We start from the raw sequence: 14,167 nt of genomic DNA on the forward strand, positions 1-14,167 counted from the left end.
GCATGGAGAAAGGAATTGACAGACGTTTCTTTCCTGAAGATGTCAGTGTGCACAGACCCCAAGTCATCAACAGACAAAGCAATATCTAAGAAATCGATCTTACGTTCGTGCCATTTATATGAAAGCCTAATATTATAGGCATTGTTGTTCAGAGATGACATGAACTTCTCCAGTTCAGGGACCGGTCCCTGCCAGATGATAAGAAGGTGATCAATATAACGAAACCAGCACTGCACATGGTCGGCGGCGCATGTCCCATCCACACCAAATACCTCCCTCTCCCAAAATCCAAGGAAGAGGTTAGCGTAGGCGGGCGCACACGCCGCCCCCATGGCAGTGCCACGTTTCTGCAGGTAGAACCGGTCCCTGAAAGTGAAGAAATTATGATGTAATACAAACTGTAATAGTTCCAACAAAAGATCGACAAAGGGTCCGTCCAGACTGCTCATCCCCAGGAAATACCGTGCGGCCTCAAGACCATGTTGATGGTCAATGCACGTGTAAAGGGACTCGACGTCTGCGGTGACAAGAAGCATGTCTGAATCAAGACAAAGGCCATCCACCCTAACCAGGACGTCCACAGAGTCCCTGACATAGAAGGGCAGCGTTTCGACCAAAGGTTTCAAATAATAATCAATGAATTTACACACAGGGTCACACAGCCCTCCTATGCCAGAGACTATGGGACGCCCAGGTGGGTCGACCGGATCCTTGTGGACCTTAGGAAGGAGGTAAAAGGTAGGGACCTTTGGAAATTTTGTCATTAGACCGTCCAGAATTTTTTTGGGAATAAGTCCCTTTTCCCAGGCCTGAATCAAGATAGTATCGAGCAGATGTGAAAAAGCGGTCATAGGGTTATGAGGAAGTACCGAGTAATAGTTTTTATCTTTAAGTTGTCTGAATGCTTCCTTTTCATAATTATCTGTTGGCCAGATCACGACATTTCCCCCCTTGTCCGCTGATTTAATTACCACATCATCTAATGATTTTAATTGTTTCAGAGCGCGTCTATGATCGGGACCAAGATTGTCCCGTCTTATTTTGGTCGGTATTTTTTTTAAATCCTCAGTTACCAAACGCGCAAAGATATCAATCTGTGGTCAAACGGACAAAGGGGGAAAGGTCCTAGATCTGGGCACAACAGCATTCGGAAACCCCTCCGCATTATCACAATCCTGCTCATTTAATAGGCCCTCCAATACCTCTAATGCCTCCAGCTCAGTGTCACCACAGACGTCGACATCCCCACAAGACCGATGGTGCAGCCTCCTCAGGACAAGCTTACGGCAGAAGAGGTGAAGATCCTTTACCGCTGTAAAATAATGAAAATTGTTAGTAGGGGAAAAAGATAAGCCAAAACTAAGGACCTCCTGTTGTGCTTGGGATAAAGTGTGTGGTGAAAGATTGATTACCTCCAAGTTATTACGGGCACTGCGGGTTTTCTTATAATATTGTTGTGGAGGAGTAATTGTCCCTTTATTGAATTTATTATTCCTCCTAGGATTTCTGGAGCTTGATGCTGTAGATAAATTTTCAACAGGTGGGGCACTGGCACCAGATCTTGATTCCTCTATGGACGTAAAGGATGACACTGACCCTGATCTTGACCTGTTTATTCGTAAAAAAAAACAAAAAACTTTGTTATCTTAACTTTATATATTAAAAGTTATATTTTAGGAATCCTTGTTTTTGTGGTTTTGTTTTGTAGTCTAGGATTCCATTTATATTTGTTTTTGGTTTTCTTAGTGAGTTTTTTGGTTGTTATGGCAGGTTTCTTGTCTGGACCTTTGGACACGAATCGGTGGTTGAATGATGCGAGGGAGGCTTTTTCAGACATTGAGGGCACAGGGAGTCAGGCGACCACACCTACCTTGAAGGGTCTATTTTCTGACCTTTTGAAGGCTTACAAGAACAACATTAAATCTTGGTGGGAGGTTCAATCTCTGGACAATTATATTAAGAATAAAATTATACCTTATGGTCTTAGGATAAACTTATTACCAGCACCTAGATGTGCATCCCCTGCATTGTTGAAGAAGTGGGAGGAGGAGTCTATCTCATCATCTGTTAGGTTTATGCAGATTTTGGTAGAGGAGGAACAGATCACCTTTGAAAAAACGGCCAAGACTTTGAAGGAACTGATTGATAAAACTTTAAAATTTAAGACCGATCCGGATTTTTCAACTAGGGAGGAATCTCTAAAAATAGCGGTGGATAGGTTTCACCTAGAGATAAAGGATAGGAAACATAAACGTTTTTTGAAGGATAGTGCCGAATTTAAAGAAAAACGGGCTTATCCCTCATTACAGGTTCCCCAGATGAGTGGCAACGAGGTCTCCTCTTCGGATATTGAATCCTCTGACGTTGACTCTGCCTCAAGGGGGTTTGTACCTAGGCAACAACTAAGGAATAGGGGACGTGGCAGGCGAGGCCGGAGATGGCAAAATCGAAGCTTAGAGAGGGTTTATCCCTCTGCCTCTTCCTCATCCTCTTTTTTAGAGGATCGAGGGAACATTCCCTATCACTTGAGAACTCTACCTCTTTTAGGTCAACCAAGATAGGGATTATGGAAGATAAGAACCAGATTGTGAATCTGTCCTCTCATGTTTTGACATCAATTGAGAGAAATGTCTTGTCCCTTGGCCTTAGTTTTGTCCCGACCACCAGATTCGATCCCTTCAATTGGGTTAAGGATCTGAATCTGTTCACCAGAAAATTAAAATGGAAACGTTTTTTTCAAAGAAATGATGTACAGAAATGTCAACAACTAGGCATCTCTCAATCGGACCTTGTGGACTTGGAAGTGTTGGAGGGTCTCGCTGAGGAGGGATCCCGCCCTTTGGGTGAGGGTCCTTTTTCAGAACTGAAACCGATTAGTAGGAGAATGCCTCCTCCAGGTGAATATGGCAGTATTGAGATTTTTCAAAAACTGGTGACTGATGAGATTAATAAAATAGACCCAAGTTTTGACTCAACTTTTCCAAATTTGACGGGTGTAGAAAGGAGAGCGCTGGAGGGCTTGAAAAATAATCATCTAATCGTGATTAAGCCTTCAGATAAAGGCGGGAATGTGGTTATGGATGCCCAGGGATATGTGGATATGTGCTTGACTATCGTGTCGGATAGGGATTCATATGAGATTCTTAGATGTGATCCAACTCGTGTATTTTTACAGGAGCTCTCGGGTATTCTGACGTCAGCATTAGAACAGAGATTAATTTCCAGGAGTGAGTTTGACTTTCTTTTACCTAAATCACCCACCATTGCTACGTTTTATGCTCTCCCTAAGGTGCATAAGGGCACTACCCCCCTGAGGGGTCGCCCTATTGTATCAGGGGTGGGTGCCCTAGCACAGAATTGTAGCATTTACCTGGATAAACTTCTGCGTCCCTTTGTGTTGGCCCTTCCCTCTTACATCAGGGACACAGGTGATCTCCTTACTAAATTGGAGGGTATCACAATTGATGAGGATACGATCATTGCCTCGATTGATGTCGAGGCACTGTACAGTAGCATCAGACACCAAGATGGCTTAAAAGCTGTGAAGCTTTTCCTGAGTGAGAGGGGGGTACATCTTGGGCCACACAATGGATTCCTGATGGAGCTCCTTAATTTTGTGCTTAAGCGGAATTTTTTTCTCTTTAATGGTAAGTTTTACCACCAGCTCAGGGGCACAGCAATGGGGAGCCCCTGTGCCCCCACTTATGCTAATTTGCTCCTGGGCTGGTGGGAGGACACTTTTGTTTTTCGTGATGAGGATGATCTATGGGGCCCCAGAATAGTTTTCTGGGGCCGTTACATAGATGGTATTTTGGTTTTTTGGAAGGGGGACATTGAGTCCTTTAAAGGATTTATGCAGTACCTCAATACTAACATCAAAGGTATGGTATTTACATACGAGATTGGGGTGGATAAGATCACCTTTCTTGATGTTCTCATCTCAAAACAAAGTGATGGTCTCTTGAGTACCACCATATTTAGGAAACCAACGGCGACTAATAGCCTTTCAAGATGGGAGAGCCATCACCCGTGTCCCCTGAAGAGAGGGATCCCTTAGGGGCAGTTTCTGAGGTTACGTAGAAACTGCTCCAGGATGGGTGATTTTGAAACAAAATCCCTGGACCTCAGACATCGGTTTCAGGATAGGGGGTATCCCAGGGATATTGTTAATTCCGCTTATCAAGTTGCACAGAGTACTGACCGGACCTCTTTGTTGGTACGGAGAAGGAATGAAAATGTGGCACCGATAACACGTCTAATAGGGACCTATGATGACCAATCTGGTCGGATTTCTCAGATTTTGAGAAAATATTGGCAGATTTTGAGGTCCGACCCTGAGATTGGTGAGCACATATCCTCCTATCCCTCGGTTACATACAGACGTGGTAGGTCAATTAGGGATATAGTGGTACGTAGCCACTTTGAACCCCCTAAGAGGCCAGGTACCTGGTTGGAGAACAGGTCCCTCGGAACATATAGGTGTGGACACTGTTCCTACTATAAACACATTAGGGTTGCAAATACGTTCAGGAGTTCAGCAACTGGTAGAGTTTTTCGGACAAGACATTTTGCTAACTGTAGAACAAAGGGGGTGGTGTATCTCTGTACTTGTGGGTGTCCCAAAGATTACGTGGGAAAAACTAAACGCGAATTTCGCATTCGTATAGGAGAACATCTGGGGGACATTAGACACAAAAGAGAGACCCCCCCTGGCTCGACATGTGAATACAGTACATGGTGGTGACCCTGGGTCCCTGACTTTTATGGCTATGGAAGTCATCTCTCCGTCCGTTAGACTGGGGGATTGGGATCAAAGAATTATTCAACGGGAGACAAGGTGGATCTATTTGATGGGGTCGGTGAGTCCCTCTGGCCTTAATGAACAGCTGTCCTTCGTTAGTTTCATTTAACACGTTTGAAGTTATGTATTGGTAACTGCTAGGGTTATATGTGGCCCCTTTCTCTGTTATTTATAATGGGGTATATGAATATATGAATGGTATATTATAGTTCTTTTTTTGGTTTTTATGCATTAAATTCATCCACTTCAGATATTTAGATTTGGCTATAGGCACTGCTTTAAGTATCATATCCTGGGTGGTTAAATCCTGTTTGTACCAATTTAGGATTACTTTAGGTAATTTTTCGGTATATAGATTTTTGGTACATTTTCAATTTGAAACCGGCACAATGTGTATATTTGATGGGGTTTTTTCCGGCTCTTTGGATGTCCGGTTTTGCTAATTTTAGCAATCTAGCAGTCCTATATACTAGATATTATCTATTGGAGGAGGGCCAAAGACACCACTAAATATTTTTTGGTAGCTTTAATAAGATCGCCTCTCGGCTGGCTGGTTGGCTGGAGCGCAGATGCGGTCCATATGACGCATGCGCTGTCTTATGTATTATTGGAGGGCATTGTTTCTTTACGGCGCTCTAACCTGAGGTATGATGGCGCACGCTTGGTGGGCGGTGCCTGTTCCCACACCAATATTGATGATTTTACGTCCTCTATGTGGACTGGAGCGCATTTGCGTTCCACTGTAATGTGCGGCGTTGGGCGCAGACTTCGGTGGGTGGAGACTGCTTCCACGTGGAATGTTAACCGGTATGAGGCTATTTATAGGGAGTGGGTGTGAGTGGTGTGTTATCATCCTTGCACCACTTGGACGGTCGTACCCCCTGATGAACCCCCGGTTTTCCCACGGGGGGGAAACGCGTTGGGTATTATAGGGAAGCTTTTCCCAGGTGGAGATGGGTGTCAGTGGCTAGACTGATACTTGCAGTGCAGTTTAAGGACTTCCGTGTATCAGATGAGCGAGATGGTTAAACCTGGCCGAAGAAACTATCTTATGGAGAGACTCACTGGTGGCTGAATGGATCCGAAATGCTACTGAAGGACCTTGATTAAGCAGATGAGTAAAAACGCTTATTGCAGCAGAATATTGTAGCTGTATGGATTATGGTCGCCAGAGGACTTGGTTACTGGAATTATTATGCATAGTGCTTGTTATCAAGTAATGTCTGCTCCAGCTGCTGTGATACGAACATCTTGATGACAATTGGATTTATATTCACAACGGTGTTTTTTTCTCTCTGTGGAGATGCGCTCCATGTGGCTGAAGAGCTGTTTGAACCGCATAAGTTGTGGCCACTTTAATGACTATTAGTTATACATCTCCCTGGGATAAGAATTCTACATAATACTCTGGGGTTTTCACTCTATATAATGACCCTATTGTGAACGAATATTAGCCAGTCAATGAAGATTGGCTTTGTGTATTTGAATTTGGTTGATTCCACCATTGTGTGAGATTTATATACCAACATTGCTGGCATTTGAGTGATTCCCCATAATTGAGATTTGTGCATAAATGGGACTTTGACTTTTCCCCCTCTATTTTTTGTCCCAAAGAAGAGGATATTTTTGCTCAAGCTCCCTATTAAGGATAAAAAGGCTGTGGTGAAAAAGACTATTTTTTCGTTTTTTTTGCTTGGTTCTTTTTTCATTATTTTTTTCATCTTTGTTTTTCATACAATTTTTTGCTAATTTTTTATGATATGTTATTTTTTCTGGGTGAGAAATCAGTAGGCCATTAAGCCAACAAATGTGTGTTTGGAGGGGCTTTATTTGATGGATCTGCTATGTGTAATTGAGAGAATTATATCTTCCTTGTCTGTGCCTTATGAAATATCCTACATCTATGTATGAACATCCTATTAAGGGCCTTTAGCCTTTTGGTCATATTTTTTATTTTATTTTTTTTCTAATTTTTTCATACTGCTTAATCCATTTTGTTTATTTTTTATAATATGTTTATTATGAAAAATTGGGACTTCCCCTTATTGATGTGTATGGACAAAATAATGAAAACCTATATACTATATACTGTCTCCTCTTGTATACTCTATAAGAACCATTCATTGTGTATTAGTACCCTATTTAGGATCCTCAGCCTTTTGGCTATAGTACTATTTTTGTGTTTTTCTGTTTGGTTTATTTTTCCTAATTTTTTCTTATTCTTTATATGAACTATTTTGCTAATTTTTTATGTTAATTTTGTTTTTTTTGGGTCAACCTGTATCTGGGACACTACCTTATAGGGACTGTAGGGTATCTGTAGGGCGAATAGGGACAGTCCTCGTGGAGCGGGGGCGCCAACCGCAGTAACTTAGGGTGCCTACCCCCGTAAGTAGGTAGTGGATAAGAGTAGGGAATTTGGTAGGGGTTAGTTGCTCCCCTTGCTGGTTATTTGTCTTTATTGATGTCTTCAATTTTAGAACTTTGTTATCTTAACTTTATATATTAAAAGTTATATTTTAGGAATCCTTGTTTTTGTGGTTTTGTTTTGTAGTCTAGGATTCCATTTATATTTGTTTTTGGTTTTCTTAGCCTGTTTATTCGTCCAATTTTGTTAGTTCTCCTCCATCTGTATACTGTTTTATTCTGGGAGTCAAGGTTATCACGCTGAAATTTCCGGGATTTTACAGTAACAATCTCTTTTTCCCACTTTTGAAAACATAGCTCAACATCTTTGTTAAATTCCTCCAGAGCCGCCCCTGATAATTCTTTTTTAAGATCATTTTGAACATCTTCAATATCTTTTTCGATATCTTTCAGTTTGGCATCATCTATTTGCATCAGGATCTCCATGAATCCTCTAGAACAGCAATCAGCAACTTTTTCCCATTTATCTTTTAATTCTTCGTCATTAACCATAAAAGAGGGAAAAATCTGCACCCGCAGACCACATGGGATAAGATTTTTTGACATATAGCGTTCTAAAAACGCACGATTCCACCACACCTTAGTGCGCTTGTGGAGGAGATCTTTAAGGCAGGCTATTTGCTCCTGCATATCTCTGCCATTTAAAATCGGACTCGGGTCGTCCTTAAATACCTCATTTAATTTATGTAGCCACGCTTCATCACGGGCTCGGTAATCCATATGTTTAGGATCAACAGCTGTGAAGAACACAACAGAAATAGCATAAACAAAAATGTCCATAAACATAATACTGCTAATCACAGGGTTCCTCCACCAGGATAGGAAATCCCATAGGAAGCATATAGGGGGTGTGGAAAGCTTGCACTAACCCAATGGGATACAAAGTATCAGAACACACCATTTATAAGACATTTCATAGCTTTCCCAAATTCTTATGAAAAAATATTCAGCACATACTGCATTTAAATACTGTAACAAATATATTACGGTATATATTTTAGTAGCTGGTTCATTTTATACAGACTCTGCCAAAATGGACTCTACTCCGACACCAAAGCCCTGGTTTTTACTACAAAGAGAATAGGTTTTGGTTGCATTGAAAAACCTCTGCTCATGAACATAGCCGGACAATGAATGAATCTGTGATTTAAAGGGATTGTGCAATTTTTTTTTCCTCTTCAGTAACCTGTTTCACCAGAGGTGCTTTGGTTTGTTAGGCATCGTCACTCTGCTGGCCTGAACTCCATGCTCCCAAGGCTGTGGAGTCAGTCGGTATAAAATGGACCTACTCCCACTCCTAAAATATATAATAAATTTTGTACAATAGTACAATTCAGGATGTGATGTAAATTTTTTTCATAATTCGGGAAAGTTATTTAATCTACTATATAATTGTCTAAGGGTCACTCCCGTCTGTCTGTCTGTCACTTATTTTCATTGGTCGCGGCCCCTGTCTGTAAGGGAATCCAAGTCGCTGATTGGTCTCGCCAGCTGCCTGTCATGGCTGCCGCGACCAATCAGCGACGGCCACAGTCCGATTAGTCCCTCCCTAGTCCCCGCAGTCAGTGCCCTGCGCCCGCTCCATACTCCCCGCAGTCACCGCTCACACAGGCTTAATGCCAGCGGTAACGGACCGCGTTATGCCGCGGGTAACTCACTCCGTTACCGCCGCTATTAACCCTGTGTGACCAAGTTTTTACTATTGATGCTGCCTATGCCCCTGATGCCTGCGGCCACCGGCATCAGGGGCTTATCTACAGCATTCTGTAGTGCTGTAGATAAGCCACCGATGTACCCTGAAAGATAAGAAAAACAGGTTATATTATACTCACTCAGGGGCGGGCCTGGTTCAGGTCTGATGGGTGTCGCAGTCCGGGTCCGGCGCCTCCCATCTTCATGCGATGACGTCCTCTTCTTTTCTTCCTGCTGCAGCTCCGGCGCAAGCGTACTTTGTCAGCCCTGTTGAGGGCAGCGTAAAGTACTGCAGTGCACAGGCGCCGGGAAAGGTCAGAGAGACCTGGCGCCTGAACAGCTAACATGTGCCCGGAACAGCCGCGGATGGAATCGTGATCCTCCCGCGGCTATTAACTAGTTAAATGCCGCTGTGAAAGGCTGACATTTAACATGCGCTTTGGGCAATCGCGCCGGACATCCGCCCACCGATGACAACCATTACGTGATTGCGGGTCACTGGTGGGTTGGCATGACAACCAAAGGTCTCCTGGAGATCTCTATGGTTGTCACTGCCGGCTTGCTGTGAGCGCCGCCCAGTGGTCAGCGCTCATAGCAAGTGAGTAATTCAGCTACATATAGGCGAACCGATCATCACCTGTATGTAGCTGAGCCGATCAAGTTATGGCAGCTTCTAGTCTCCCATGGAGACTATTAAAGCATGCCAAAAGTTTAAAAAAAAAAAAGTTTTTAAAAATGTAAAAAAAAAAAGTTCAAATCACCCCCTTTCACCCCTTTCAAAATAAAACAATAAAAAAAAAAATCAAACATACACATATTTGGTATCGCTGCATTCAGAATCGCCCGATCTGTCAATAAAAAAAAAAAAAAATTAACCTGATCACTAAACGGCATAGCGAGAAAAAAGTAAAAACGCCAGCATTACACTTCTGATCGGTGGTTAAATCATCACCGCTGGTCAGACAGCTATGATTCCCACAATGTCAAATGACAGCATGTGCTTGCAGCTGTAATCGGAGGTAAAAAGTTTACCTCCGGTCATTGGTGTCGGCACACTGGACTACTGCTCCCATTAGCCGACGCCTGCTGCTACTAAGTGAGAGCAGGAGCGGCTGATTGGGAGTATTCATCAGCCGGCTCTTGTACTGTAAATAAATTAACCCTCCGCTGTCAGTGTTATCAAGGCTGGTTGTGAAGAATAGAGGGGTCCCCACTGATTTTTTTTTTTTTATTTAAATAATTAAAGAAAACTGTGTGGGGTCCCTCTCAATTTTGACAACCAGCCTTGCTAAAGCAGACAGCTGAGGGCTGGTATTCTCAGACTTGTATGGGGCTGTGGATATTGTTCCCCCCCCCCCCCCCCCCTGTCTAAAAATAGCAGCCATCCAGGAAAATCGCATCTATTAGATGCCCAGTTCTTCCCATTTGCCTTTTAGCGGAGGCAAGTGGGGTTCATATTCGTGGGGTTGATGCCACCTTTGTATTGTCAGGTGACATCAAGCCCACAGCTTTAGTATATTATAAATAGACAGCCAGAATAAAGTCCTTTATTTGAAATAAAACAAAACTTTTATTTAAAAATAAGTTATACTCCCCGAATTCCACTGAATCCCTCACCTCCTGTAATAAAACAAAAAAAACAATATCCCTCACATGTCTGTTGTTCAGCCCCACAACGTAGTCCACACATAGGGGATAAACCGTTTTCAACCTGGACTGTGCCAAGATGCAACCAGTTCAAGATCACTGCAGTGAAATTCACCCAGTGAACTGTGGTGAACTCTCCTCTGCACCGTGAGACTTTCTTCACTGTGCTAGCTGTGATCTCAGAGGTCACCGCAGTTCAGTCCGGCTGGGAACGCTGCCTCAGTGACGGTCAGTAACCTTGATGACATCACCGCTAGTCACTGAGGCTGCGCTCGCAGCAGCTCATTCATCAGTAGTTCTCTGCCTGGATGGTCGCATCTTGGCGCCGTCCAGGTTGAAAACTATTAGGCTATGTGCACACGATGCGGATTTTGCTGCGGATCCGCAGCATTTCCGCAGCTGCGGGTCCGCAGCAGTTTCCCATGAGTTTACATTACAATGTAAACCTATAGGAATCAGAAAACGCTGTGCACATGCTGTGGAAAAAAACGCGCGGAAACGCAGCGGTTTACATTCCGCAGCATGTCACTTCTTTCTGCGGATTCCACAGCGGTTTTACAGCTGCTCCTATAGAAAACCGCAGTTGTAAAACCGCAGTGAAAGCCGCAAAAAAAACCACGGTAAATCTGCAGCAAAAACGCAGCGTTTTTGCCCTGCAGATTTATCAAATCCGCTGTGGAAAAATCCGCAGTAGGCCATTCTACGTGTGCACATAGCCTTAATCCCCAGACATGCATTATGGTGTGGGATAGAACGATGGACAGGTGAAGGATATTGTTGGTGTTTTTTTTGTTTGTTTTATTACAGATGATGAGTGCTTTGTTGGAATGGGCGTGAGTATAACAGTGTTTATTTTTAAATAAGTGTTTTGTTTTTATTTCAAATAAAGGACTTTGTTCTTGCAGTGTGTTTATTTACCATATAACTATAGGATTAGTAATGGATAGGTGTCTTATAGATGCTTCTCCATTACCAAGCTGTGGGTTTGATGTCACCGGACAATACAAAGGTGACATCAACCCCACAAATATTAACTCCACTTTCCACCGCTACAGGGCAAGTGGGAAGAGCTGGGCAAAGCGCCAGAATTGGCACATCTAATAGATGCACCTTTTCTGGCGGCCTCAGGCTGCTATTTTTAGGCTGATGAGGCCAATATGTATAGCCCCTTACTAGCCTGAGAATCCCAGCCCCCAGCTGTATGCTTTAGCCAGGCTGGTTGTCAGAAATGGGGGAAACCCCACTCCATTTTTTAAATTATTTAAATAATTACAATATATGGAGTGGGGACCCCCTCTATTCCTGATAACCAGCCTTGCTGAAGCTGACAGCTGAGGGTTGCAGCCCACAGTTGAGTTTTGCCTGGCTGGTTATCAAAAATACAGGGGAATCCATGCTTTATTTTTTATTATTATTTACAGTGCAGACACCAGCTGAATATTCCCATCAGCCACTCCTGCTCTCACGGTTATTAGTGGCAGCAGGTGTTGGCTGATGAGAGCTGTGGTCCTATCAGCCGACACCAGTGACCGGAGGTAAACTTTATACCTCTGATCACACCTGCGCGCTCACACAGTCTTTTGACGGGAACCGCGGCTGCCTGACCCGGCGGTAATGATTTTACTGCCGATCAAAAGCGGGGTTTGCTGCACATGATACCCGCCAGACCCGAACATCCAGGTGTCCACCTCTCTCTAATTACAGGTTGTACCTGAAGTGAAGTGCATTTATTTTCCGGAATCTATTATGAGCTGACATGGGAGGTGAAGGATAGTCTCCCCTTCAGGCCGGAATCACTATAGAGTATAGCATTGGATGCGACACGCTATTGACCCCTTCTCTAGTTCTCCTGCGAGCGGGAGCAGAGTGTCAGTTCTCTGTGCACTGATGCTCTTGCATGAGAGGATCGGAGCACAGCTGCGTGGGAGAAGGACAAAGTATTTTTTCAATTTCCTCTGCTGCCGATGTCTGCAGGAATCTGCATTGTGCTGAGATCCGAGTGTTCGGCGATGTTTCACTCGTACCCATAGACTTGTATTGGTGAGAGTGAGCAGAGTCTCGCTGCCAATCATAGCATACAGCCATTGTTCTGCCATGCTGAATCTGCATGAGAAAATATACTCAGAACTGTGATTAGTAGTAGTGTAACATCGGGCAGAGAGCTATGTGATGTTTTATCTCAGCACTCAGCCCAATTGTGACTCCGGCCTAAATCTGAGCCATCTCTTCTGTTTTCTCATTTTATTTTTATTTTCTACAAGTTAATTATTGAGACAAATCTCCCCATTATAACTACAGTTGGGTTTACCTAACAGGTCATCTTCAGACAAAACATCTGGTGGGTATGCATTGGTGTGGAACCATATAAAAACATTCCTCCCCCCAAGAAGGGCACCCAGGGCTTTCCTGAACTTGTTTGTGAATCTGCCAGTGACAGCGTTCCATATTCTCACTGCTCTTGCAGTAAAGAATCGCTGTCTGTCGCTATGTAGAGGATTACCCTTGGTTATTGTTGCAGGTCTAGGTTTAAAAAGATCATGATGACAGCATGGTGGCTCAGTGGTTAGCACATATAGTTTCATGGTTTTGATCGATCAGAGCTGTTTTACCTGCTAGAGACCTACACAATATTAAAGAGAAATGTTACACTAGTCCTACCTGTATTCCTCATATTAGCGGTCTTGTTGCTGAGAAATCTTTTATATTCTTTACTTATGCTAAAGATTTCTTAAAGGCTACGGGGCGTGTGGTGCCTGGAAGAATTCCCTGCCTCCTGTGTTCATTATACCAGTCCTCTCCCATTTACATCAGTTCTTGTCCCGGTATCCTGTGCCTGTGCTCCCTTTGCAATCCGTAGCTATTCCTCCCTTCTATGGGCACTGCATTCAGGGATCTTCTGCGCAGGTACCAATGACTTGCGCTCCATTGACCTCCAGCATGCACAAAGCTAAGGTGCTCTCCCCACTTCCTCCCTGCATGGTCATCGCTTTGTACACATGGTTCCTAGCGATGACTGTGCAGGGAGTAAGTGGGGAGAGCACTTTATCGGCGCGCATACCTGGGGGCCACAAGGACTTGTCGGTGCCTGCTCGGAAGATCACTGAATGCAGTGCCCATAGAAGGGAGTATAAGGTACGGATTGTGGAGGGAGTGCAGGGCGCGAGATTACAGCACCAAAACTGGCGTGCATGGCAGGGGGGTAGTATAATGAAGACCGGAGGCAAGGAATTCTACCAGGCACCGCACGCCCTGGAGCCTGGAAGAAATCATTAACATAAGGAGAGTATATAAGTTTTCTTAACAGCAAGACTGCTAATATGAGCATACAGGTAGGACTAGTGTAACATTTCTCACCTGTATGCCCACGTGGGGAAGTAGACTGCACTATAAGATTATTCTGTGGGAGAACATTCCATGAATAGAAGATGGATAAGGCTACCAGATCTTGGCGTGATTCTGTGTGAGCTGGGACAGTCTTATGCAGACTGCTTTTTAACAGATCCTAAAACTGGTGGCTCAGTGATCAGCAGTGTATGGTGGCTCATTGGTTAGCACTGTTGCCTTCCAGCGCTGGGTTCACATCCAACCAAGGACATCTGC

The 14,167-nt window shown here is 43.8% G+C and overlaps 1 protein-coding gene across 2 annotated transcripts in view; it reads left to right on the forward strand.

Annotated features, from left to right (window-relative positions):
* The window catches only part of CUL3 (cullin 3), a 132,557-nt gene that overhangs the window by 62,888 nt on the left and 55,502 nt on the right, over positions 1-14,167 (forward strand). The window lies entirely within an intron of this gene.

This window comes from Ranitomeya variabilis, chromosome 2, assembly GCF_051348905.1.
Source record: "Ranitomeya variabilis isolate aRanVar5 chromosome 2, aRanVar5.hap1, whole genome shotgun sequence".
Taxonomy (NCBI): Eukaryota; Metazoa; Chordata; class Amphibia; order Anura; family Dendrobatidae; genus Ranitomeya; species Ranitomeya variabilis.